Source organism: Ovis canadensis, chromosome 11, assembly GCF_042477335.2.
Source record: "Ovis canadensis isolate MfBH-ARS-UI-01 breed Bighorn chromosome 11, ARS-UI_OviCan_v2, whole genome shotgun sequence".
Lineage (NCBI taxonomy): Eukaryota > Metazoa > Chordata > Mammalia > Artiodactyla > Bovidae > Ovis > Ovis canadensis.
The window spans coordinates 13895157-13920498 of NC_091255.1; positions in this window are offsets into that span (position 1 = coordinate 13895157).

Here is a 25342-nt window from a genome sequence, read left to right on the forward strand (position 1 = left end):
AAAATGTGAGGACGAGAGGGAGAAGAAGAGAGGGGAGGGGGTTATGTTCCAGAATGCCGGTGTCTTATGTTATTAATGAAAATAAATTTAAAGATCCAATTTCTTTTTCAATATTAAGATGCTTTGTAATTATAGCATTTCTCATTTCCATCAACTTCCAATTCCCTTCTCAGCATGCCTAGGAAGTCTGAACATATTCTGGGTAAGAAGAAGTCTAATCAAGATGCAACTGCTAAGGTCACAGTGAAGGAAATGTTCACAGTTAAAGACAGGGAAGACTGGGATAAGTAGCACTGGGAGAGCGTCTGTGTATTTGCTTCCTCAGCAGTTTTCCTTCTCTTTCAAAATTTTGAGCAGAGTGCCAACTGCAAGGCTAAGCATGCATAAACACAGTTGACTGTTGTCTCCAAATGCAACTTGCAACCTATTTCATCTGAAGCATTTCATAACGTTCTGAATTATTATGCTACAGGATAGTTAGCATAAATGGTAAACAATTCACATTAAGGGTGGAATTACATTTACATTGTTAAATCAAGAGGTTTTCTTTTTTTCTCTTGCTCTTTAGTCTTCAGTACCATTTATATTTGTATCAATAATTTACATTTAACTCATTCAAAATAATCAAGACACCCACATATAGACATGCACAAACACACACATATAATACGCACACACACAGTGACAGAGTCAGTTCAAAAGCTAAGACACCCAGTGCTTCAGACCCAAATCCTCTTCCCGACAGCTCAAGTCCTGCTCCTCTCCCACCAACCTAGCCCTTTTCACAGTCTGCCTTTGAGGTCCTTCAGTCTTGGGAATACCTGATCTGTATATACACAATTAGACAGCATATTACTGTCCAATAAAGCAGACATTACTTTGCCAACAAAGGTCCGTCTAGTCAAAGCTATGGTTTCCCAGTGCTCATGTATGGATGTGAGAATTGAACTATAAAGAAAGCTGAGAGCCAAAGAATTGATGCTTTTGAACTGTGGTGTTGGAGAAGACTTCTCAGAGTCCTTTGGACTGCAAGGAGATCCAACCAGCCCATCCTAAAGGAAATCAGTCCTGAATATTCATTGGAAGGACTGATGTTGAAGCAGAAACTCCAGTTCTTTGGTCACCTGATACGAAGAGCTGACTCATTTGAAAAAACCCTGATGCTGGGAAAAGTTGAAGGCGGGAGGAGAAGGGGACGACAGAGGATGAGATGGTTGGATGGCATCATGGACTCAACAGACATGAATTTGGGTAAACTCTGGGAGTTGGTGATGGACAGGGAGGCCTGTTGTGCTGCGGTCCATGAGGTCACAAAGAGTCGGACACGACTGAGCGACTGAACTGAACTGAAGTGATATACACAATTCTCACCTTCAGGCCCGATCTCTTAGGTACTTGGGAGTCCAGGGGGAAAACAAAGGAAATCTAAATAGGTATTGAGTATAAGAAGTCATGGCAGGTGTTTATCTATGGACGATTTGATTTAAATCTTTCAAGAGTCTAGCCAGTCTGATACTGTACATACTTTTATAAACACAGTAACATCCATTTCTGGAAAACGATAAATAGACTATAGGTAAAAAATTCTCTCCAATGAGTTTGCTGAGCTGGGACAATGTAATTCTGGACCTGCTGGGACTTACATTTCCTAGCTACAGGAAGGAATCCACTGCTGTAGTTGCGAATAAGGCAGAAAGGCCAGCTGGCATGCTTTCCCTTCTGTATGCTTTTGCATGTGCTGTTCTCTACATCTAAAACATCTCTTTTGCTTTTCCTTCCAAAAAGAATCATAATGCTAATTCCTATCTCATTTCAGATATCAGCTCCTGCCGGAACTCTATCCTCTTTCCCCGTGTTGACTTCCGTGTCCCTGCTCTGTACTCTATAAGCATCTTTTACTTACACCTATAATTCAAATCATCAAGAGCACTGCAATTACCATCTACTGTTTTTCCCATCCTCTACTTGATGGGATTGTCATACAGAGTGAGCATATCCTGGTTATCACTGCATTCACAGCATCTGGGAAAGTAACAGGTATTTGGTAGTAAATATTAGGTGAAATTGAAAACTGTTTCTCAAACCCTGAAAGCTGTTGAGAATTATCTGTCACAAAGAAATAAAGGTAAATTTGCTCTTAAATTTCAGAAATTCTAAATTTTCCTAAATTCTTAGGGGTAAAGTTGGAACCAGTGAAAATTATAGACAGATTTTTTTAGCACAATATAAGAAAAGAATTTTTATCAATCACATGGTTTCAATATTTTCTGTATTTCTATGGTTTTATCAGTATTACTATGTTCTGCATATTTTCATTTTCTTTGTTACTTATTATCATTGGCGTTTATAGCACTTCTTGAAAATATAATTTATAATTTATTTTTGGCCATTTTGGGAAAATCTCAGTCAATATCCTTTCAAATATGTTTCTATCTCCTTTTCTCTTTCCTTAACTTCCAGGGCTACGGCTACATACAAGTATGATAGACCTTCTCACCAAGTGCCCCTAGCCTCCTGTTTTTAATGCTATTATTTCCTTGACTGGGAGAAGGGCATGGCAGCCCACCCCAGTATTCTTGCCTGGAGAATCCCATGGACAGAGGAGCCTGGCAGGCCATGGTCCACACGGTCGCAAACAACTGGACACGACTAACACACTTTCCTTGTATTATTCCAGATATTTTCTTCTGCCTTGTATTCCAATTCACTGCTTTCTCATTAGCTGTGACTAACGTGATGCTAAACCATTTAGTTCTTAATTTCAGTTACTGCATTTTTCACTTCCACAGTTTTTATTTTCTTTTTCACAGTCTCTTGACCTCTGCTGTAATTCTCCATTTTGTTACCCAGTTTCTTGAACATGTTAATCATAGTTAAAGTCCACACCTGATAATTCCAACATCTAGCTCTGTGGATTTATTTCTATTTTCTTTTTTTAATCTAAAATTTTCCAAATTTTTATATCTTTCCATGTCTGGTTATTTTTTTGTCAAATTCTAAATATTGTGTATGAAAAAGTACAGAAATAATTCAAGACTATAAAAGATGTTACCTTCTACAGAAAAGATTTGATTTGCTTGTGACAGCTGCTACAATAGACGTGGTTCACTTTAATCACCTTAATCTCTTACAGCTGAGTTTCAGTCTTTGCGAGAGCTAGGGTTAATCTATTTCTGGCTTCATCTGCCTTGTAAGTATAGCCCTTCAAGAACTGCAGCTGGAAGCCTTGGGTATTTATTTACAAAAGTCCCTCTTCCCTGGTGGGCTCTGTACTCATTTTGTCAGGGCTCCCTTCATATAAATCAAAAGAAAACTCTCATTAACACCTCAGCCTCTCAGTCACCAACTGATACCAACTGACTATGGACTTCATCTCCTGAGTTCTTACCCTCTCCAGTACTTGCTGTTTCAGTAGCTCTTTCAAAACCTTCAAAAAGATTATACACGTGTACATTTATATATATATATATATATATATATATATAAAATCATCCAACATGTTTATATATACTTCTACATCTATATTTCTTGCTATCTTGGTAGTTTTCCAGTACCTTCAAATATTTTTTTAAAAAATATACATTGTCCAGCCTATGTAATAGTTCTTAACAGGACAACTTGTAATCTACACTACCAGAAACAAAATCCTACTATAGGGACTTCCCTGGCGGTATGGTGGATAAGAATCTTCTCGCTAATGCAGGGGACACAGGTCTGATCCCAGGTTTGGGAAGATTCCACATGCCTTGGAGCAACTAGGCCCCCGTGCCACGACTACTGAAGCCCATATACCCGAGAGCCCGTGAGCCGCAATACTGAGCCTGTGTGCCCGGAGCCTCTACTCCACACAAGAGAGGCCACCGCAGTGAGAAGTCCGAGACCCACAGCTAGAGAGCAGCCCCAGTTTACTGCAACTAGAGAAAGTCACATGCAGCATTGAAGACCTAGCATAACCAAACAATATCATAAATAATTTTTTAAAGTTAGATGTAGAAAAAGATCCTACTATAGAATTTTTTTTTAATTTTTATTTTTACTTTATTTTGCTTTACAATACTGTATTGGTTTTGCCATACGTTGACATGAATCAGCCACGGGTGTACATGAGTTCCCAATCCTGAAGCCTCCTCCCACCTCCCACCCCATATCATCTCTCTTCAGTTCAGTTCAGTTCAGTTCAGTTCAGTCTCTCAGTCGTGTTGGACTCTGCGACCCCATGGACTGCAGTACACCAGGCTTCCCTGCCCTTCACCAACTCCTGGAGTTTACTCAAACTCATATCCATTGAGTCGGTGATACCATCCAACCATCTCATCCTCTGTCGTCCCCTTCTCCTCCTGCCTTCAGTCTTTCCCAGCATCAGGGTTTTTTCCAATGAGTCTGTTCTACACGTCAGGTGACCAATATTGGAGCTTCGGCTTCAGCATCAGTCTTTCCAATGAATAGTCAGGACTGATTTCCTTTAGGATTGATGGGTTTGATCTCCTTGCAGTCCAAGGGACTCTCAAGAATCTTCTCCAACAACACAGTTCAAAAGCATCAATTCTTCAGAGCTTAGCCTTCTTTATAGTTCACTTCTCACATCCATATACGACTGATGGAAAAGCCATAGCTTGGACTATATGGACCTTCTTGGCAAAGTAATGTCTTTCCTTTTTAATATGCTGTCTAGGTTTGTCATAGTTTTACTTCCAAGGAGCAAGCGTTTTTTAATTTCATGGCTGCAGTCACCATCTGCAGTGACTTTGGGGCTGAAAAAAAAAAAAGTCTCTCACTGTTTCCATTGTTTCCCCATCTATTTGCCATGAAGTGATGGGATTGGATGCCATGATCTTTGTTTTTGAATGTTGAGTTTTAAGCCAGGTTTTTCACTCTCCTCTTTGACTTTCATCAAGAAGCTCTTTAGTTCCTCTTCACTTTCTGCCATAAGAGTGGTGTCATCTCTGTAACTGAGACTATTGATGTTTCTCCCAGCAATCTTGATTCCAGCTTGTGCTTCATCCAGCCCAGGATTTCTCATGATATACTCTGCATATAGGTTAAATAAGCAGGGTGACATTATGCAGCCTTGACGTACTCCTTTCCCGATTTGGAACCAGTCTGTTGTTCAATGTCTGGTTCTAACTGTTGCTTCTTGACCTGAATTCAGATTTCTCAGGAGGTGGGTCAGGTGGTCTGGAATTCCCATCTCTTGAGGAATTTTCCACAGTTTGCTGTGATCCACACAGTCAAAGGCTTTGGCACAGTGAATAAAGCAGAAGTATATGTTTTTCTGGAACTCTTGCTTTTTCTATGATCCAACGGATGTTGTCAATTTGATCTCTGGTTCCTCTGCCTTTTAAGAATCCAGCTTGACCATCTGAAACTTCACGGTCCACATTCTGTTGAAGCCTGGCTTGGAGAATTTTGAGAATTACTTTGCCAGAGTGTTAGATGAGTGAGGTGAGTGCAATTGTGTGGTAGTTTGAATATTCTTTGGCCTTGCCTTTCTCTGGGATTGGAATGAAAACTGACCTTTTCCAGTCCTGTGGCCACTGTTGAGTTTTCCAAATTTGCTGGCATATTGAGTGCAGCACTTTCACAGCATCATCTTTTAGGATTTGAAACAGCTTAACTGGAATTCCATCACCTCCACTACTTCTGTTTATAGTGATGCTTCCTAAGGCCCACTTGACTTCACACTCTAGGATGTCTGGCTCTATGTAGGTGATCACACCATTGTGATTATCTGGGTCGTGAAGGTCTTTTTTGTATAGGTCTTCTGTGTATTCTTGCCACCTGTTCTTAATATCTTCTGCTTCCATTAGGTCCATACCATTTCTGTCTTTTATTGCACCCATCCTTTCATGAAATGTTCCCTTGGTATCTCTAATTTTCTTGAAGAGATCTCTAGTCTTTCCCATTCTGTTGTTTTCCTCTATTTCTTTGCATTGAGGAAGGCTTTCTTATCTCTCCTTGCTATTCTTTGAACTCTGCATTCAGATGCTTATATCTTTCTATTTCTCCTTTGGCTTTCACTTCCCTTCTTTTCTTGCCTATGTGTAAGGCCTTCTCAGACAACCATTTTGCCTTTTTGCATTTGCTTTTCTTGGAGATGGTCTTGATCACTGCTTCCTGTAAAATGTCACGAACCTCCATCCATAATTCTTCAGGTATTCTGTCTATCAGATCTAATCCCTTGAATCTATTTCTCATTTCCCCTGTATAATCATAAGGGATTTGATGTAGGTCATACCTGAATGATCTAGTGGTTTTCCCTTTTCTTCAATTTCAGTCTGAATTTGGCAATAAGGAGTTCATGATCTGAGCCACAGTCAGCTCCTGGTCTTGTTTTTGCTGATTGTATAGAGCTTCTCCATCTTTGGCTGCAAAAAATATAATCAACCTGATTTCAGTATTGACCATCTGGTGATATCCATGTGTAGAGTCTTCTCTTATGTCAGAAGAGGGTGCTTGCTATGACCAGTGCGTTCTCTTGGCAAAACTCTGTTAGCCTTTGCCCTGCTTCATCTGGTACTCCAAGGCCAAACCTGCCTGTTACTCCAGGTATCTCTTGACTTCCTACTTCTGCATTCCAGTCCCCTATGATGAAGAGGGCATCTTTTTATGGTGAGGTTGGAGTTATGACTGGATAAACCTTAAACTTTACCTGAAGGAGTAAATGCAAGAGAATAGCTAAGGAAATTTTTTTTTAATTTGTCTTTATACCATAAAGTTTTAGTAATAAAACTGTATGATGCTGAGACAAGAATAGCAACAGACCCATACAACCAAAAACAATATAGAACCTTTGGCTGCCCTGCCATGGAAGATGGCAGAGTAGGACGTGTGCCCATCGTTTGTGAGAACACTATTTGCTGAACAGCCATGGACAGGAGGATGTTGGAACCCACACACACAAAAAGATTTCCCACATCCAAGGACGAAGGAGAAGCTGCAACAAGATGGTAGGAAGGATGCAATAAAATTAAAATCAAACCCCATACCCATCAGAGACTCTTAAAGGGCACAAACAAAACCGTGTGTGCACCAGGGCCCTGGGAAAGGAGCAGTGACCCCCACAAGAGACTGAGTCAGACCTGCCTATGAGCTCTGAGGGCCTCCTGTAGAGGCGTGGGTCAGCAGTGACTTACCATGGGGACAGGGGCCCTGGCAGCAGCAGTCCTGGGAGCCACAGAGCGTGGCATTAGCCCTCTTGAAGGAGGTCGCGGTTAGCCCTACAACAGAGCCTGTAGCTCTGCCATAGAGCCAACCGGTGGGCAACCCAGAAACTGCAGAACAATTGTACCAGACAAGTTCTTGCACTGTTGCAAAGATTCTAGGCCCCACAATGAACTTTCTAACCTGCGGATCCAGCAAAGGGACTGAGAATCCCCAGGAGTCTGACTTTGAAGGTCAGCAGGATTTGATTAGAGAACTTCCTCAGGACTGCGGAAACAGAGACTCTTGGTGGGCACAAACAAAACCTTGTGCGCACCTAGACCTAGGGGAAAGGGCAGTGACCCCGCAAGATGCTGAGCCAGACATTTACTTACTATTACTTATACACGATATTTGTCGAGGAGGAATTTCACCTCATAGAAAATCAATGCCAGATGAACCGACAATCCAAAGTTTCAAACAATCATAATAGTGAAGTAGAGAAATCCTTCTTAGGTTAACACGCAAAGGAAAAATCAACAGATTGTCCACATTACATAAAATTTTATAAGGCAAGCAAAAATATATCATAATCAGGGTTAAAATTAAACAGGTAAGCAACGAGCTGGGAAAGGCATAAATGTTAGATATTTATGTAGACAGAGAGACAGAAATGGAGAGAAGGAGACAGAGAAACAATTCTAATACAAACCGATAAAAAGATTAAAACTACTCAAGGTGAATAGGCAATCGACATTATTTTTTCAAAAGTCTATTTGAAGATGTCCAACTTCACTACACTAGAAAAAATATGAAAAACAATAATAAGAGATAGTTTTTTTAGCTTTCAAATTAATATATATATTCTTGGCAAGAGTGTGAGGAGATAGGAACTCATATATTTTTAGTGGGAAGAAAAATTGATGCAATTTTTATAGAGGACAATTTGGCAATATTTATCAAACTGTAAAATATGCCTATCATTTCACTTCTAGGAGTCTCTCCTACAGAAATATTGGCACTTGGGTACAAAGAAGTGTACTCAAACACCATTTCTAATTGTGTAAAACTTGGATACTACCTAAATGTTCCTAAACATAAAATAATGGTTAATTAAATTTTGTGTTTAAATTAAATAGCATACTATAAATCTGTTAAGAAGTATAAGCAATTCTATACTTATCATATTATATATTTGCTAGTGAGAATGATTTGGGAGAATGGCATTGAAACATGTATAATATCATATATGAAACGAGTCGCCAGCCCAGGTTCGATGCATGATACTAGATGCTTGAGGCTGGTGCACTGGGACGACCCAGAGGGATGGTACAGGGAGGGAGGGGGGTGGTTCAGGATGGGGAACACGTGTATATCTGTGGCGGATTCGTGTTGATGTAGGGCAAAACCAATACAATATTATAAAGTAATTAACCTCCAATTAAAATAAATAAATTTTAAAAAATTAGTATTGTTTGCTTTAAAAATTCTGCTTCTGTGAATATCATGTATATTTTATGTGTGGTAACTGTGTGCATCTGTACGTAGCTTATCAAATGAGTTGAATTCAATAAACAACAGAAAACGGCTGTGTGTTTGTTTCCATGTTTCCCCACGCGTCTGCCCACAATGCAGGAGACCCAGGTTCGATCCCTGGGTCGGGAAGATCCCCTGGAGAAGGAAATGGCAATCCACTTCAGCACTCTTGCCTGGAAAATCCCACGGACGGAGGAGCCTGATAGGCTACAGTCCATGGGGTCGCAAAGAGTCGGACGGGACTGAGCAACTTCACTTCACTTCCCCACCCTCAGTTGTATGATACTACAACAAAAAGACCCCACAACCTCTTTTCTAATAACTTGAAGGTACTAAAAAACATACCAGTCTAAATCAAAACTTCAATTTCACATCCAATTTAAAACCCTCTCACCTCTTCCTAGCAGAGGCTTAAGTGTGGCTTAGAGACCAGTGGTGGCGTTTATCCGCTTTCTCTTTCTTCCTTTTTCCCCACCCTTGCTGATGACTTCAACAGTGTCAAGTCAGGGGAAGGGAGGTCTTAAATGGAAAGAGTCAGATGTCTTGGGCTTCCCTGGTGGCTCAGATGGTAAAGAATCTGCCTGCAATGCAGGAGACCTGGGTTCGATCCCTGGGTTGGGAAGATCCCCTGGAGAAGGGAATAGCTACCCACTCCAGTATCCTTGCCTGGAGAATCCCATGGACAGAGGAGCCTGGTGGGCTACAGTCCATGGGGTCGCAAAGAGTCTGACCCAACTGGGCAACTTCGCTTTCTTCCTTTCCCATAGGCATAAGCCCTCTACATAGGGAGCCCCCTTACTGGGTCTGAAACAGAGAAGAAAAGTCAAAGACCTACAAATTCCTTTCAGATAATGATATTGCAAATTAATTTCTAGATGCTTTGCATAGGCTGTTACTGATGACACTGCTGGTCTCATTTTGCTCTGTTTTAGTAAATCCTGACCCACACCAGTACTCTCGCCTGGAAAATCCCATGGATGGAGGAGCCTGCTAGGCTGCAGTCCATGGGGTCGCTAAGAGTCGGGCACGAGTGAGCGACTTCACTTTCACTTTTCATTTTCATGCATTGGAGAAGGAAATGGCAACCCACTCCAGTGTTCTTGCCTGGAAAATCCCAGGGACGGGAAGCCTGATGGGCTGCCGTCTATGGGGTCGCACAGAGTCAGACACGACTAAAGCGACTTAGCAGCAGCAGCAGTAAATCCTGGGTGAGTGTGTATGATGCCTCGCTTTAGAATATGAGTCACTGGGACTCTCCTGGTAGTTCAGTGATTAGGAATCCACCTGCCAATGCAGGGGACATGGGTTCAATACCTGGTCTGGGATGATCCCACATGCCTCAAAGCAACTAAGCCCATGAGCCACAGCTACTAAGCCAGCGTGCTGGAGCCCACACTCTGCACCAAGAGGAGCAGCTGCAGCGAGAAGCCCACGCGGCGAAAGCAGAAAGTAGCCCCACTCAGCACGGCTAGAGGAAGCCCGCGTGCAGCAACAAAGACCCAGTGCAGCCAAATATAAATACGCGAATACATGTTTTTAAAAGAAGAATATGCGTCATTTATCACCTATTATCTTCAGTTTTAGTGAAAATGCAAAACAATAGGAAATACTCCATTTAACACGCTGTCACATCTGCACTCCCCGCTCCCCCCCCTCCGCCCAATCTCATACACACAGATATATGTGTACATATCTGTTTTATTACAGGGGGAAAGAAATAGGAGACCCACAAACCGTGAACGTTGGTGGCCTCCACAGTGGAATGAGGGGCAGTGTGAGGGGTGACTTCGTTTTTCACTCTATATTTCTCTGTTGTTGAATTTGCTTACAACAAGCATGTAATTCCATTGTAATTAAGAAAAAATAAAATAGTAACAACAGTAGTAATAATAAAGCAATGATAATAGCTATCATTTTAAGTCTCTAAGTACCAGGCTTTGTGCTTGATGCTTTATTCACATTATCTATTTTAAGCCTCTCACGGCCCCATAATTTTGCCCGTTTGATGGATGAGGTTCCTTTGAGCAACTTGGCCAACGTTTTCAACTGTGCTGGGCTCAGAAACCAATCTAGTCTGCCTCCAGAAATCCTCAACAGTTCTTCTGGTGTATTCTAGCACGTAGCAGGGTAATAGGCAGGTAATAGGTCATAGGCAATCTGTTGGTTGATTGCAGGCTGCGTACTCTCTCTTCCTCTCTAGCACCTAGCGCAGTGTCTTGGGTGTAATAGATGTGTGTTAGGTGCTCAGCAGGACTTCCCTGGTGGCTCAGATGGCAAAGAATCTACCTGCAGGGCAGGAGACCTGCCTTTGATCACTGGGTGGAAAAGATCCCCTGGAGAAAAGAATGGTTACCCACTCCAGTACTCTTGCCTGGAGAATCCCCTGGACAGAGGAGCCTGGTGGGCTCTAGTCCATGGGGTCGTGAAGAGTTGGATACGACTGAGCAACATAGCACGCACGCAGATGCTCAGCAAATGCTTGCTGAATGGATTGAGAGGTCATAAAATTTATCATCCAAACTAGGACACTTCTCATAGTGAAAGTGAGTCTACGTGCAGCTTCATAGGCTCAGCTCATGAAAAATCAGGATTCTTCTGGGAAAAAAAGAGCTGTTTTCCTCTCATCCTTTTGATGGAAGGAAGGAAAGAAAGAGGGAGGGAGGGAACAGGAGAGCAGAGAAAGGGAAGAACATATCCATGGTGATTTCTTGTACTGCAAATTTTTATATAGTACATAAAGCTTTCTCACAATTAATGATATGAAGCTGGAAAATAAAACAGACCTCAGAGAAGTAGTGTATCTTTGTAAAAGAGTTTATTATGTTAGTGATTTCAAGTTATACTATAAAAGAAGAGGGATGGAGAGCTATAAGGAAGTAAGGGAAGCCTGAAAATTTTGAAGGAAAATAACTCCATTTATTTTCAGCCCTTGAAGACAAATAGTGTCTATGTGAGGAGACACAATGATACATCAAAGAACAAATGACCTGGAGACTAAGTTCTTTCCAACAGTTTAGGTAGAGAAGTTTAGGTCTTCTCTGAGGGGCTGAGTTGAAAGTTGCTGGGAGGGGACACGAAGCCTTTCATGCCCGGGACCAGCTGGGGTTCATCCAGTTCTGACCGCTCAGCTGAAAGGACAAAGGGCCTGAGCTGGGGAATAAGAGGCCTGAAGAAACTTTCTGGACAATGGTTTAAGCTTCTCTGAGTCTCACTTTCCTTATCTGCTCATTCAGGATAAAACAGTTACCTCACCATGTGAGGTGAAAATTCAATTAAATACAGAAGGCATGCATCCTCCTAGCCAGGACCTCTGACTGAGCAGTCTGGGACCTGTGTTCCACTTGTCTCTGCTCATTCACATCTGCTGCTGATACTTTGGACCATTTATCTTCCCAGGTGTGGTAAAGAATCCACCTGCCAATGCAGGAGATGCAAGAGATGACGTGCGTTCAATCCCTGGGTCGGGAAGATCCCCTGGAGGAGGAAATGGCAACCCACTCCAGTACTTATGCCTGAAAAGTTCAATGGATGGAGGAGCCTGGTGGGCTATAGTCCATGGGGTGCAGAGAGTCGGTCATGACTGAGCATGCACACAGATAGACTGACTATTTATGTCCCCCACCCCAAATTCGTATGCTGGAATACTAACCCCCAAAGTGACGGTGTTAGGAGGTGGATCTGGTGGAAGTGAATATGTCATGAGAGTGGAAGCCTCATGCGATTAGTGCCTTTACAAAGGAGGCTGCACAGATCTTGCCCCTTTGTGAGGTTACAGTGAAATGACAGTCATCTGTCTATGGGGAAGCAGGGCCCCTCATAGACCCCTCATGCCAAATCTGCCCTTGCCATGGTCTTGGACTTCTCAGTTCCCAGAAATAAATGTTTGTTGTTTCCAAACCACCTAGTATGCTTTGTTGTAGCAGCCCAAATGGACTAAGACAAAGCACATCACATTCGTGTTGCCTTGCAGGACATGTCATGCACTGAAACGACAGCTTGGGCTGGCTGAGAACTCGGGTCTCCATCTGTCTCACTGACCACTGAACCCAGGGAAGGCAAGACAAGGCTCGAGCGGGAATGCTGGGAGAAGATGCAAGGAGCCGTAGGAACTGCAGACGAGCTGTATTCGCTAATGGCTGATGCAGCAGCAAGGCAGACGTGCTTTATTCCCTAGTGGCTGACGCTGACCCTAATGCAGCCGCAAGGGCTGTTCAGGTGGTGCTTATACAGGAATACAGACCAAAGGTGGCACATGGCCAAACGAGGACATCATGATGCGTGTGTGCATTGCTACAAATGATCTTAGCTCTTACATAACCATGCAAAGTCATTGTTTATAGAACATGGGGGAGAGAGAGCCTGACCACCGCCATCTTGGTTAATTGCTATTTCCTTACATCCTACCACTTTAGGGTCTCTCGCCTCACAGTCTACACCCAGTCCATCTTCTGTTATACCCTCTTGGTGAGTAACACTGGCCTTGGACCAACATCCCACAGCAAGAGCAGAGGCTACAGCAACAAACTACTAGGGCACAAGCTATACGCCCAATACATAGCAAAACCCAATGCCAGGTACCGGATGGGTGATTCACACACAAGGGGGCTAGGCACTCATCACCCAGGGTACAACCTGGAACTCATATTGCAGTCCTTGCCTCCATGGAGCTAGGAGAGTGACCCACCGTATTTACCTTCCATAGCCAAGTCCAGTCTACTGTCTGTCCTTGTGCAATCTCAGTTGGAGGGGGTAGCGGTATATTGCCGTGAAGATCCATATCCAGGCTCTAACCCAGATGCAGTGGCATGGTGCAGGAGAGCCTCTACAGGGGCAATTGCACCCCTGCAGGGTTTCTTATTAAGGACGCACAAGATCCCCATAGGTGTCAGGCCCGTCTTTCAAAGAGGGGATTTTTACAGCATTCACAGCCCATCCACATGATTTCAAATACTTTATAAGCTTTGGTGCACACTGTTCTAAATCTGCAAGAGAATCAGAGGTTAGTAACACATCATCAATACAGTGGAACAATTTCACTGATGTTGGGCTCTTCCATCTCACCAAGTCTTCTGCAGGAGGAAGATGTATATATTATTGGGCTGTGCAGGTACCCTAGGGGCGGGACCTGGAACATCCACGGAGTCCCTCCAAAGTGAATGCAAATTGATCTCAGCTCTCATCAGCTATAGCTGTAGAGAAAAAACATTAGCTAAGGCCACCACATGGCGATAAGTGCCCAGCGCTGGGGTCAGTAGGTCCATCAAGTCATGAAGTGATGGCCTGGCAGCGTGCATAGGTGGCACCAGCTTATTCAGCTCTTTACAGTTCACAGTCCTTTACCATGAGCCATCAGGCTTCCAAACAGGCCACACAGGGAGTTAAATGGGCTCTGAGGGGGCCATACAAGGCCCACTTTTACCAGCTCAGCAATGCTGGTGCCTGTGTCTTCATGGGCGACTGGTAGATGATACTGTCTCACAGCTGTTACCCTCCAAGGCGCTAGCAGTAACTGTGGGGGATGCCTCGTGTATTCCCTCACAACGGGCTTCACTACATGCAATTGGGGATGAAACTCCTCTGCAGAGGTTTGCAACATTAGGCTTTGAGGAACATCTATCCCCAAAATGTCTTTTGGGATCGGGGATACATGCAAAGTACACCTAGGCACAGGGAGTCATCCAGTTTCCATGGGTAAGGACACAGCTTTACTGTTTGGCCACTGTAGCCACCAATTTGTGTAGGATGGGGAAACTGCTCCGGCTTGCTGTAAATAAGGCTGCATTTGGCACCGGGGTCAGCCTTAGCCATGACTCTGTACGTTAGTCTGTGACAGTGAATTACAAGCTCTACATGTGGCCTCTGGTCCCCGCTTGAGCTCATCAGGTGGGCACCTTGGCCTGAGCCCTGTTCAAAGTGGAAAAGGGCATGCAGAGGAACAGCCTTGGGCGCCATGCAATCTTCTAACTGAGCTCCCCGATTCTCTTGCTGTGGGTGCTTCTCACACTTGATAAACTGCTGCTCTGGTCTCAGTTGACTCTACAGCTCTAGAAGCGTGGCACTGGGCCATTTATCACTTTTATTTCTGTCAGCTCCCTGTGCCAGCAGATTGGCCCAGATTTGCATTCGTGTCAACCGGATGGGGCCTTTACCAGCTCACCCCCCTTTCGGAGTCTTCACACTTCTAATCCTCTGTGCCTGCCACCATCCCTCTACTTCTTCCAAGCTTGCCCCCATTGAGGTCATCTCATAGACGGGAGGGCCCACATAAGGTGCAAGAATGGCAGGTGATGACATGAAGGAAATAGAGGGAACATTGTTCAAAATGGTGTCTTGCCTGCTGCCTATAAAACGCTTGTTTTCTGGGCCTCAAGTGTTCCAGTTAAACATAGACTGTTTCATGCCCAATTCTCTCAAAACTTGGGTCAACTCAGCAAAGGTATGCCACTAAATCACAGCATCCAGGCGTTTACACGGTACACTTGGCAGCATTAATCCAGTCCATCAGTGTGTGTGTTTGGTTAAGAGCCCTGAAGGGTCATGTGTCACCTGGTGGTTTAGTTGCTAAGTTGTGTCTTGACTCTTGTGACCCTATGGACTGTAGCCTGCCAGGCTCCCCTGTCTGAGGGATTCTCCAGGCAGGAATACTGGAGTGGGTTTCCATTTCCTTCTCCAGGGGATCTTCCCGATCCAGGGATGGAACCTGGGTGTCCTGCACTGGAGGCAGATTGTTTACCAGCTGAGCTACCAGGGAATTCCTAGGGTTCTGAAATCTTGGCCTCAGTGCGTGTTTACAGATGCCAATCATTCTGTCTCATCCCCAGAACAAACAATACCATCCATCCCTGTGTCCCAGAGTTGCAAAACCCAAGCTGCCAAGGGTTTCCCTTGCTTCTACCAAAATTGGTTACACAAGTCAACCAACTGTGCTTAGGTATATGGTTGATGATAAGCAGTATACACAACTGAGGGCCCTTAAAGGATTCCCCTCCCTGGGCCCTAGGCTCCTCATGTTTCATCTTCTGCTGCATGTTGGGCCTTGATAAGTATAGACCCGCAGTCTCATCATGTTCATCATCACTGTCCCTTATCACCTCACTGTCAAAGGCACTGGGTTTGGCAACAAGAACACGACTCTCTTGTTCCAGCATATGTATACACAGTTCTAACTCTCCCTCCTGTCTGTGCAATTCACGCACTTGCACAGCATCATGCCGGGCACAATCCATTTTAGCCTTCAGGGCAGTCAGGAAAATCCACCCCACAGTCCCAGCAGCAGTAGACACTGTTTTGTCCAGCAAACGGGAACTCACCACTTGTAACGCCTTTTCAAGGCTATCTGGTGACCATTTCACCACCTCCCACTTTTCCACTGGGGCCCACACAGAGAGGACCATGGCCACCAGGTACCATATACTGTGTATGCAGTGGCCACTGGCTTCCTCCATCCACTGGAACCTCAGGCTCCTCTCCCTGCCGGGAATCCTGACAGTTACACCAATTGTCTCACTGATCGCTGACCTCAGGGTGGGCAAGGCAAGATGGGGAAGCTGGAAGAAGACACGAGGAGCCGTAGGAACTGCAGACACGTTTTACTTGCTAATGGCTGACACAATTTCCAGGTGGTGCTTATGTAGGTATACAGAACAGAGTTGGCACGTGGCCAAGTGAGCACACATGATGTGCGCGTGCATTGCTACAAACGATCTCAGCTGTTACATAACCATGCAAAGTCATGGTTTACAGAACGCGGGGTGAGAGCGAGAGGACATGTGCAAGAGAGCCTGGCAGTCGCCATCTTGGCTAATTGCTATTTCCCTACACCATCTCACCATTTATGCCCATCTTCCAAGAGGATGGCCACTGTGAAGGTCATTGGCTTTTCATTGACTTTTCATTGACTTGACTTGAATGTGGGATTCAAGGCATTCTCAAGAGGCAGGCTGACCGTATAAGGTCTAATACCCTTGGTGGTGAGTAGGTCCATAAAACAAGTGAGGGTAAGCGTGTGTGTGTGTGTGTGTGTGTGTGTGTGTGTGTGTGTGTTTAGTGAGAATAAAGAAATGAGATGAAAAGGGCTGAGGTCACGGATGAACCACAGAGTATCTTCCAAGCATCCTGAACCCCTGTATCTAGAATATCCACTTGTTCTAAACATTCAGGGAGAAGAAAGCTAGATCACTGACATCCTATATAAGTCTAAATTTTCTGATGGCATTTTATATCATTAAAGCTTAATGAGAAAAGCCTGAGCAGGGGAGCAGTCTAGCTTATTAAGCTCATTTTTTGGTCTATTTTTCATTTTATAAAGAAATTCAGATTCAGAGCCTGCACAACAAAGAAGTGTTCACTCCCCTTTGTGAAGTAACATGTTTGTTTTGTTTATTTTAAATTGGGCTTAAATTAGGCCTCAGAAGGAGGGAATTCATTAAAATCCTGATCTGTGATGTTGGCAAGTTGCCATCTGAAAAGCCTGCCTTATTTCCTTTGATAGGGTTCAGAGGAGAAATAACAAACGCCAACAATAAGATTATGGTTTTACTTGATGTGCCAATTTATTATGTTTCCATCAGACTGCAAAGTCACAAAATTAGAAAGATGAAGATGAAAAAGATTGATTCTTGACAGGTAGATTTTCTCTCCACTTAGAATACACATAGACCTTGTATGCATTGTGTGTTTTCTTCTAGCACTTTTCTGTGAAGAGACACACATGAAAACATGGACATACATGTATGTGGTGAAACTGACATCATACCTCACATATAAATTGTGTCCTGCTCTTTTCCACTTAATCCTATATTATTATTATCATTGCTTCTGACCAAATATTATTTGATAACAAATTTTAAGTATTTTCATAGATAAGGCATGCTGCTGCTGCTGCTGCTGCTGCTGCTAAGTCGCTTCAGTCGTGTCCAACTCTGTGCGACCCCAGAGACGGCAGCCCACCAGGCTCCCCCGTCCCTGGGATTCTCCAGGCAAGAACACTGGAATGGGTTGCCAGATCCTTCTCCAATGCAGGAAAGTGAAAAGTGAATGTGAAGTCGCTCAGTCGTGTCCGACTCTTTGCGACCCCATGAATTGCAGCACGCCAGGCCCCCCTGTACATCACCAACTCCCGGAGTTCACTCAAACTCACGTCCATTGAGTCAGTGATGCCATCCAGCCATCTCATCCTCTGTCGCCCCCTTTTTCTCCTGCTGTCAATCCCTCCCAGCATCAGAGTCTTTTCCAATGAGTCAACTCTTCGCATGAGGTGGCCAAAGTACTGGAGTTTCAGCTTTAGCATCATTCCTTCCAATGAACACCCAGGGCTGATCTCCTTTAGAATGGACTGGTTTGTTCTCCTTGCAGTCCAAGGGACTCTCAAGAGTCTTCTCCAACACCACAGTTCAGAAGCATCAATTCTTCAGTGCTCAGCTTTCTTCACAGCCCAACTCTCACATCCATACATGGCCACTGGAAAAACCATAGCCTTGACTAGACGGACCTTAGTCGGCAAAGTAATGTCTCTGCCTTTCAATATGCTACCTAGGTTGGTCATAACTTTCCTTCCAAGGAGTAAGCATGTTTTAATTTCATGGCTGCAGTCACCATCTGCAGTGATTTTGGAGCCCCAAAAAATAAAGTCTGACACTGTTTCCACTGTTTCCCCATCTATTTCCCATGAAGTGATGGGACCAGATGCCATGATCTTCGTTTTCTGAATGTTGAGCTTTAAGCCAACTTTTTCACTCTCCTCTTTCACTTTCATCAAGAGGCTTTTTAGTTCCTCTTCACTTTCTGCCATAAGGGTGGTGTCATCTGCATATCTGAGGTTATTGATATTTCTCCCAGCAATCTTGATTCCAGCTTGTGTTTCTTCCAGCCCAGTGTTTCTCATGATGTACTCTGCATAGAAGTTAAATAAGCAGGGTGACAATATACAGCCTTGATGTACTCCTTTTCCTATTTGGATCCAGTCTGTGGTTCCATGTCCAGTTCTAACTGTTGCTTCCTGACCTGCATGTAGGTTTCTCAAGAGGCAGGTCAGGTGGTCTGGTATTCAGTTCTGTTCAACTCTTTGTGACCCCAGGGACTGTAGGCCCCCAGGCTCCTCTGTCTGTGGGATTCCCCAGGCAAGAACACTGGAGTGGGGTGCCATTCCCTTCTGCAGGGGATCTTCTTGACCCAGGAACAGAACCCACTTCTCCTGCATCTCCTGCACTGCACAGCTGAGCCACCAGGAAGCCCACTTACTTACACTTATTGCCAGGTATTTCACCTGTTGTGTGCTTTTTTTTAAGATGTTTCACTACATTTTTAACTACCATTTGTTAAAATGGCCAAAACCCTAGAATGATAGATGTCAATTACATCTATATACCAAAATGAGATGACCCTCACCTTCAAGGACTAGCAGAGGAGGCTATGAAAATTGGTTTTACAATCCTTGTCTTTTCACCTTCTCAAACATCCCAGAGTTAAATGCAGAAGAGGGGAGAATTTGGAAATGGAGACTTTCTAAAAGAGAGAATGGCCTGAAATCTGCGTCCCATTCCACACCCCCTTTCTCTCACACAACACCTATGCACCCATGGGGAAAGGTGTAGGGTGCTTTCCTATCCACACACACCCAGTGAAAGCGGATGCATCAGGGGCACTCACAGAACTGGTTGGGAGTGCCTGGAACTGGTGGCTTGATGGTGTGGCATCTGAGTCATGCCTCTAAATCTAAGGGAACGAGAGTCTGAAGCAGCTGCAGAGAGAACATAGAGAGCTATAGTGGAATAAAGCTGTGCCCACCACCAGCAGATCTAAGAGACCTGAGTCTCCTGGAGGCCAGATAGGGTCACTGGAGCTACCTGATGGCACAGGAAGACATGATCAGTGAGAGGCAGGAAGGGGGCAGCCGAGGGAAGAGTGGGAAGACCGTCCAGGTGTTCCTCTTCCATGTCAGGACAAGGCGGGCATGGAGACCTCAGGGGCAGTGGCTCTGCCAAGAAGCCACAAAGTGCTCCAAAGAAAGTCTCCTTTAAGCACCTGAGACCAGGGAGTGACAATGCCCAGCATGAACCGAGGAGGACATTCCTGCCCTCTTGCCTCTCCTCCTTTCCCCCCACCCCCCCCCCCCACCCCCACGCATTTTGACTCTGGAAGGGCAGAGCTGCTATCAGCAAGAAGAGTGGTGGAATGGAAACACACCAAAAGCTAGAAAATGGGAGAAGCTGTAACTTAATGGGAGCTTGGACTTAGATTGGAATGAGAATGCCTGAGGATTAAAGTGACCTGGAGACTTATTAATTATCTCAGAGAGGCCAGAACATCCCGGCTTTTGCCCTCAATTTTATCCAAGAGAGTGGGAAAGAATAAGCCCTCCAAAATCAGTATGCAGGAGCAGTGATAAGAACAGTAGCAAGTTGTTTTCCGTTATATCCTTCAAATTCTGACATTCAACATGACAGTTACGTTGGTTCAAATTACAATATTATTTTAATAATAAGCATGAAAAAAATTATGAAGTGAGTCGAGCAAATTAGGAAAGTGACATTCAGTTATTTATCTTAGGGAGTTTATATAGCAGCAGATATGTTTTTAAGCGTGCAAAGATCAAACCAGTAAACCATGGGGATGGACTGTCCAGGCCATCAAGACCATTAGCCTGTCCGTAGAGCAAGTTACAACTAAATCAGGCATCCCTGGTGGCTCAGTGGTAAAGAACCCACCTGCCAATGCAAGAGATGTAAGAGACACGGATTCGATCCCTGGTTGGGAAGATCCCCTGGAGGAGGACGTGGCTACCCACTCCGGCATCTTGCCTGTCCAAGTGAATCGAGAGGACAGAGGAGCCCGGTGGGCCACAGTCCATAGCGTGGCAAAGAGTCAGACACGACTGAGCGACTGAGCATGCGTGCAACCACAACTAGATCATCTGTGTCAGATGCAAACTCCCTCTATTAAGAAACTTGTAATGGAGATTTCATTAAATAAAATCAAACGATTTCTGAGGAAGCCCTTTGCCACCAAGAGCCCTAATGTAAATAGTGGATATTAATTTTCAGGCCATAAAACTTATGGACACAAAGAGCATAACTTTGTAAAAATTTTCTGTAACTCATCCAGAGTCTTCATTCTGTCTGATGTAGAGGATATAATCTATTCAATCCAGATAAACTGTAGAGTAAGACTTAATTATTCTACCCCTAATGTGGCACTGAAAGTGAAGTTGCTCAGTCATGTCCGACTCTGCGACATTGTAGCCTAAAAGACTCCTCCATCCATGGGATTCTCCAGGCAAGAGTACTGGAGTGAGCTGCCATTTCCTTCTCCAAGGGATTTTTCCGACCCAGGGATTGAACCCAGGTCTCCCGCACTGCAGGCAGGCTACAGTCCATGGGGTTACAAAGAGTCGGACACGACTGAGCGACTTCACTTCACTTTAACGTGGCACTGAGCTTTGAGAGGAGCTTTGGCGGGACTGGGTGTCTGGTCTGCAGCTTTCCCTCTGTATCTGACGGATGCTGCAGGGATATAAAGCACCTGTGTAAACTCTGTCATCACTCGGGCCCCTTCTGTGTCTTCCAGCATACGTTCCATTCTGCCTTGCCCCTGGCTGAGGGTCACAGAGGTCATTCTCCTCATTCTATGACCAAGCTCTTTTGGGTGAGCTGTCCTCTTCAGCAGTTCGGTGTGGTTCTTAGGGGCATATGGAACTTCCGACCGTTATGCCATGCCTCTCAGGTGTCATAAGAGCCATTGGGTTGGAGGGATACCATCTCAAGCCCTCTTTGCCTAGACCTGCCCTGTCCCCAATTACGGAGTATAGCCATTCTCCATAGCAGATGTGAAAGACTTCTCTACAGCACCACCCCGCCTCACTCTCATCTGAGAAGCAGCACACAGGTCTTCCCTCCTGTGAATATTGCCCTCCCTCTCTGGGCTGTGCCTTGTCTTTCTCAGGCTTATTCAGGGCAGAGGGAAGGGGCCAGGCTCATCTCTGCTATGGACTGGCAGCTAAGCTTCCTCATTCTTCTCTGGAGCGCCTCCTTAGGCAGGCTGTCATCTTTTTCTATAGAAAGCTATGCATGGATGTGTGCTAAGTCACTTCAGTCATTGTATCTGACTCTTGTTGACCCCATGGACTGTAGCCCACCAGGCTCCTTCTGTCCATGGGATTCTCCAGGCAAGAGTACTGGAGTGGGTTGCCATGCCCTCCTCCAGGGGATCTTCCCGACCCAGGGATTGAACCTGCATCTCTCATATGACTCCTACATTGTCAGGCGGGTTCTTTACCACTGGCACCACCTGGGAAGCTATAGAAGGCATAGAGGGAACTCTATACCTGGCTCTGTCAGAGGCTTAGCCTTGCAACAAGCAAAAAACCCACCGACAACTTTATCTTTTATAAATAAAGGGCCTTGGATTTCAAGACTAATGTCTCTGCTCTGAGTTTCAAGTCTGTTTGGAATTTTAAAAAGGAAAGAAAAAAAGACTTTTCCCCTATTCTAGTTTCTTTATGTCTCCTCTCTGAGTAATGAATGCTGCTAAGTCAGAGAAGGCCATGATGTGAAGGAAGGAACCAAACGTTGCTTAATATTTCTGCATGTTAATCAGTAACACACGTGGTTCGAATCTCCAGTTATCTGACAAGTCACCACACGAACACCCACTTTCTCTTCCCTCCGAGCCAACAAGGAGGAAGCCAATAGTTCAACAGTTTCCTGAGCCTACGGGTAGGGAAAGAGACTCGACAGCAGGCATATATATGCCCATTAATGACCCAAAAGTGCACTTTGAAGCCAGCTGGATTGATGGAGGTCAGCTGAGAGAGGTTCTAGCAGATCTGTGCTCTTCTACATGAGAAGTACCCCTGGAAACAGAGGGTAGAAATAAAAGCACATATCCAAGGGAATTATTACTGAGCTCAGGATCAGCTTTAAACATTCAGAAAATTATTTGTTTACATGCAATTTTAATTCTATGCAGTTGACAATGTGAAATGAATGACGAAGAAACCTATCCACCTACATCCTATATATTGGACAATGAATACATTTTAACTCTGTAACAAACATAGCCAGATTAATATGCCTCTAACCTGAAATGACTTTGGAATTGTCAGAAAAGTGGACTGGGGAGTGTGAGGTCCCACCTCTATTTAGTAATCAATTTGCAGGGTCTTAATTAAATTCTCCTCTGAGCCTCGAGAAAATAACGTGACACTGGAAGGCATAACCTGAACCAAATTCTCCAACAGCCACAATAATTACTAGGGAGAAATAATATTAAGATCTTTTTAAGATAAAAGGAAAATGGAGTTCTTCTTTATCATACATTCTCTGTTAAAAGGACTAAGTAACATGTGAGAAAGAAATTGGATTTCCTTGGGGTTTTTGTTCCACAAGACAGAATTATACCAAGGAAGTCATGAATCAGGGAGAAGGTAAGAGGAGAGAGGCCAAGCCCCTGCTAAGGTACAAGTGAAAATGCGCAGTGGCTTGAAATCACATTCCAGTAGAAACATCAGCCCCTGAATTCTCTGGTCTCCTGCCTTCCCCAGGCAGGGGCTGAGAGAGGTAGGATTTATTCATCTGCTCCTTGCCATTACCTTGCCCTTCTGCTGTGTTGTTAGCTGAGCCCAGTTTTCCTTGTGGTGGCCTTGACCATCAGATAGTCTTTGCTGTCTCTGTGGCGTTCCTAACCTCTAGGCTCTTACGCCCTAGCTTGACCTTTCCACTGCCAGTGAAATGGGGAAGGTTCTCTCTTCAGCAATAACACAACTTCTTTGAGTGAAAGCCCAGACGGTAGCTTGGCTCCCACCATTTTAATTCATTCATTCAACACATATTCAACAAATGTTTAACCCTCAGCTAGAGTGCCAGGCACTGGGGCTGGCACTCAGGGCACAACGGAGAGAAAGCCAGTGATGGTCACTGATTTGTGGCACACAACATCTAACATTGCACTTCGCCTCCTTCTCTGGAAAACCCCAGGAAACCTCCTCAGTGCTGAGGAACACGGTGGTGGCACTTTCCAGGCTGGTGCTCAAAAGCACTGGTTCCCACCAGTAGTCGCCCAGCATCTCAGCATCTTACTGCTCCACCTTGGAACAAACTTTCTGCTCATGCAGGCACTTCCCCCAGCCCCTGTCTTCCACTCACGTTTCTCAAATGTTTTAATCACCACATCACAGAAATCAACACTCCATTTTATTTCTTGCCATTTTTCCCAAGATGGGTAGAGGGCTACAGTGATCATGGAATTTCATCAGCCCTAGTAGGCCTCAGCTATACTGATTACATGGGAGAGGATACGAAAGAGTTGTTGCTCTTCAGTCACTAAGTTGTGTCTGACTCTTTGTGACCCCATGGACTGTAGCACACCAGGCTCCCCTGTCCTCCACTCTCTCCCAGAGTTTGCTCACATTGAGTTGGTGATGTTGTCTAACCAGCTTAACCCCTTCTCCTTTTGCCTTCAAACTTTTCCAGCATCAGGGTCATTTCCAGTGAGTCAGCTCTTCACATCAGAGGGCCAAAATATTGGAGCTTCAGCATCCGTCCTTCCAATGAATAATCAAGGTTGATTTCCTCTAGGATTGACTTATTTGATCTCCTTATGTGCCAAGAGACTCTCAAGAGTCTTCTCCAGCACCACAATTCAAAAACATCAATCTTCAGCACTCAGCCATCTTTATGATCCAATTCTCACATCCATACATGACTACTGGAGAAATCATAGCTTTGACTATATGGACCTTTCGTCAAAATGATGTCTTTGCTTTTACACATTATCTAGGTTTGTCATAGCTTTCCCTCCAAGGAGCAAGCATCTTTTAATTTCATGGCCGCAGTCACTATCCACAGTGATTTTGGAACCCAAGAAAATGATATCTGTCACTGCTTCCATTTTCCCCCATACATCTATATGAAGGAGTATCCAAACTTAAGACTTGAATGTTCATATTATAAAAAACAGGTAATGGACAGTTGAAATTCTTGGTGGAAATATTAAATAGAGGATGCATTTTGTACAATTTGAACACTTTTCCTCATAGCTGAATGGTAAGAAATCCATGAACATTCTTAGAAAAGAGTGACAAGGTTAGTTTTGTACTTCCCGTCATGCAATTTATTTATTATCTAGGGAGCTTTGAAGGTGAGAATGTTTAGACAGAATTGGATGAACTATAGTGACTCTTCAACTTAAAGAGAAAAGGTATCCAACTGATTTCTTTACCTTTTTCTCTTCAGGGTAGTGCTTTTATCCTTCCCTAAAATCCTGCACTGAAGGGACAACCAGCATTCCCTTTCATCTTAAAGGGTTGGCCAGTCAAAAAAGAGTTCGATAGTCAGAGCTGTAATTTTACCTACGCCATAGTTGCATACTCTGCTCATGCTGGAAAGGAATCTGTGGTTCTGAGCATCATTCACTGAGATGAGGAGACTGGGGTGTCTGGTCTCAAGAAGGTAAGAAGGGGAGGAAGTTGAGGAAGAAGGTGGTTTTCAATCACTGGTCAACTAGTCCATATTACAGACCACCTTGCCACCAATTGAGGCCCTGATGACAAATACCTCTGAATTGAGGTCAGAAGTCAGGCTCATTCTGGACGTCCCAGGTGGTCCAGTGTTTAAGAGTCCACCTGTCAATTCCGGGGTTCAACCCCTGATCCGAGATCTGAGAACCGAGA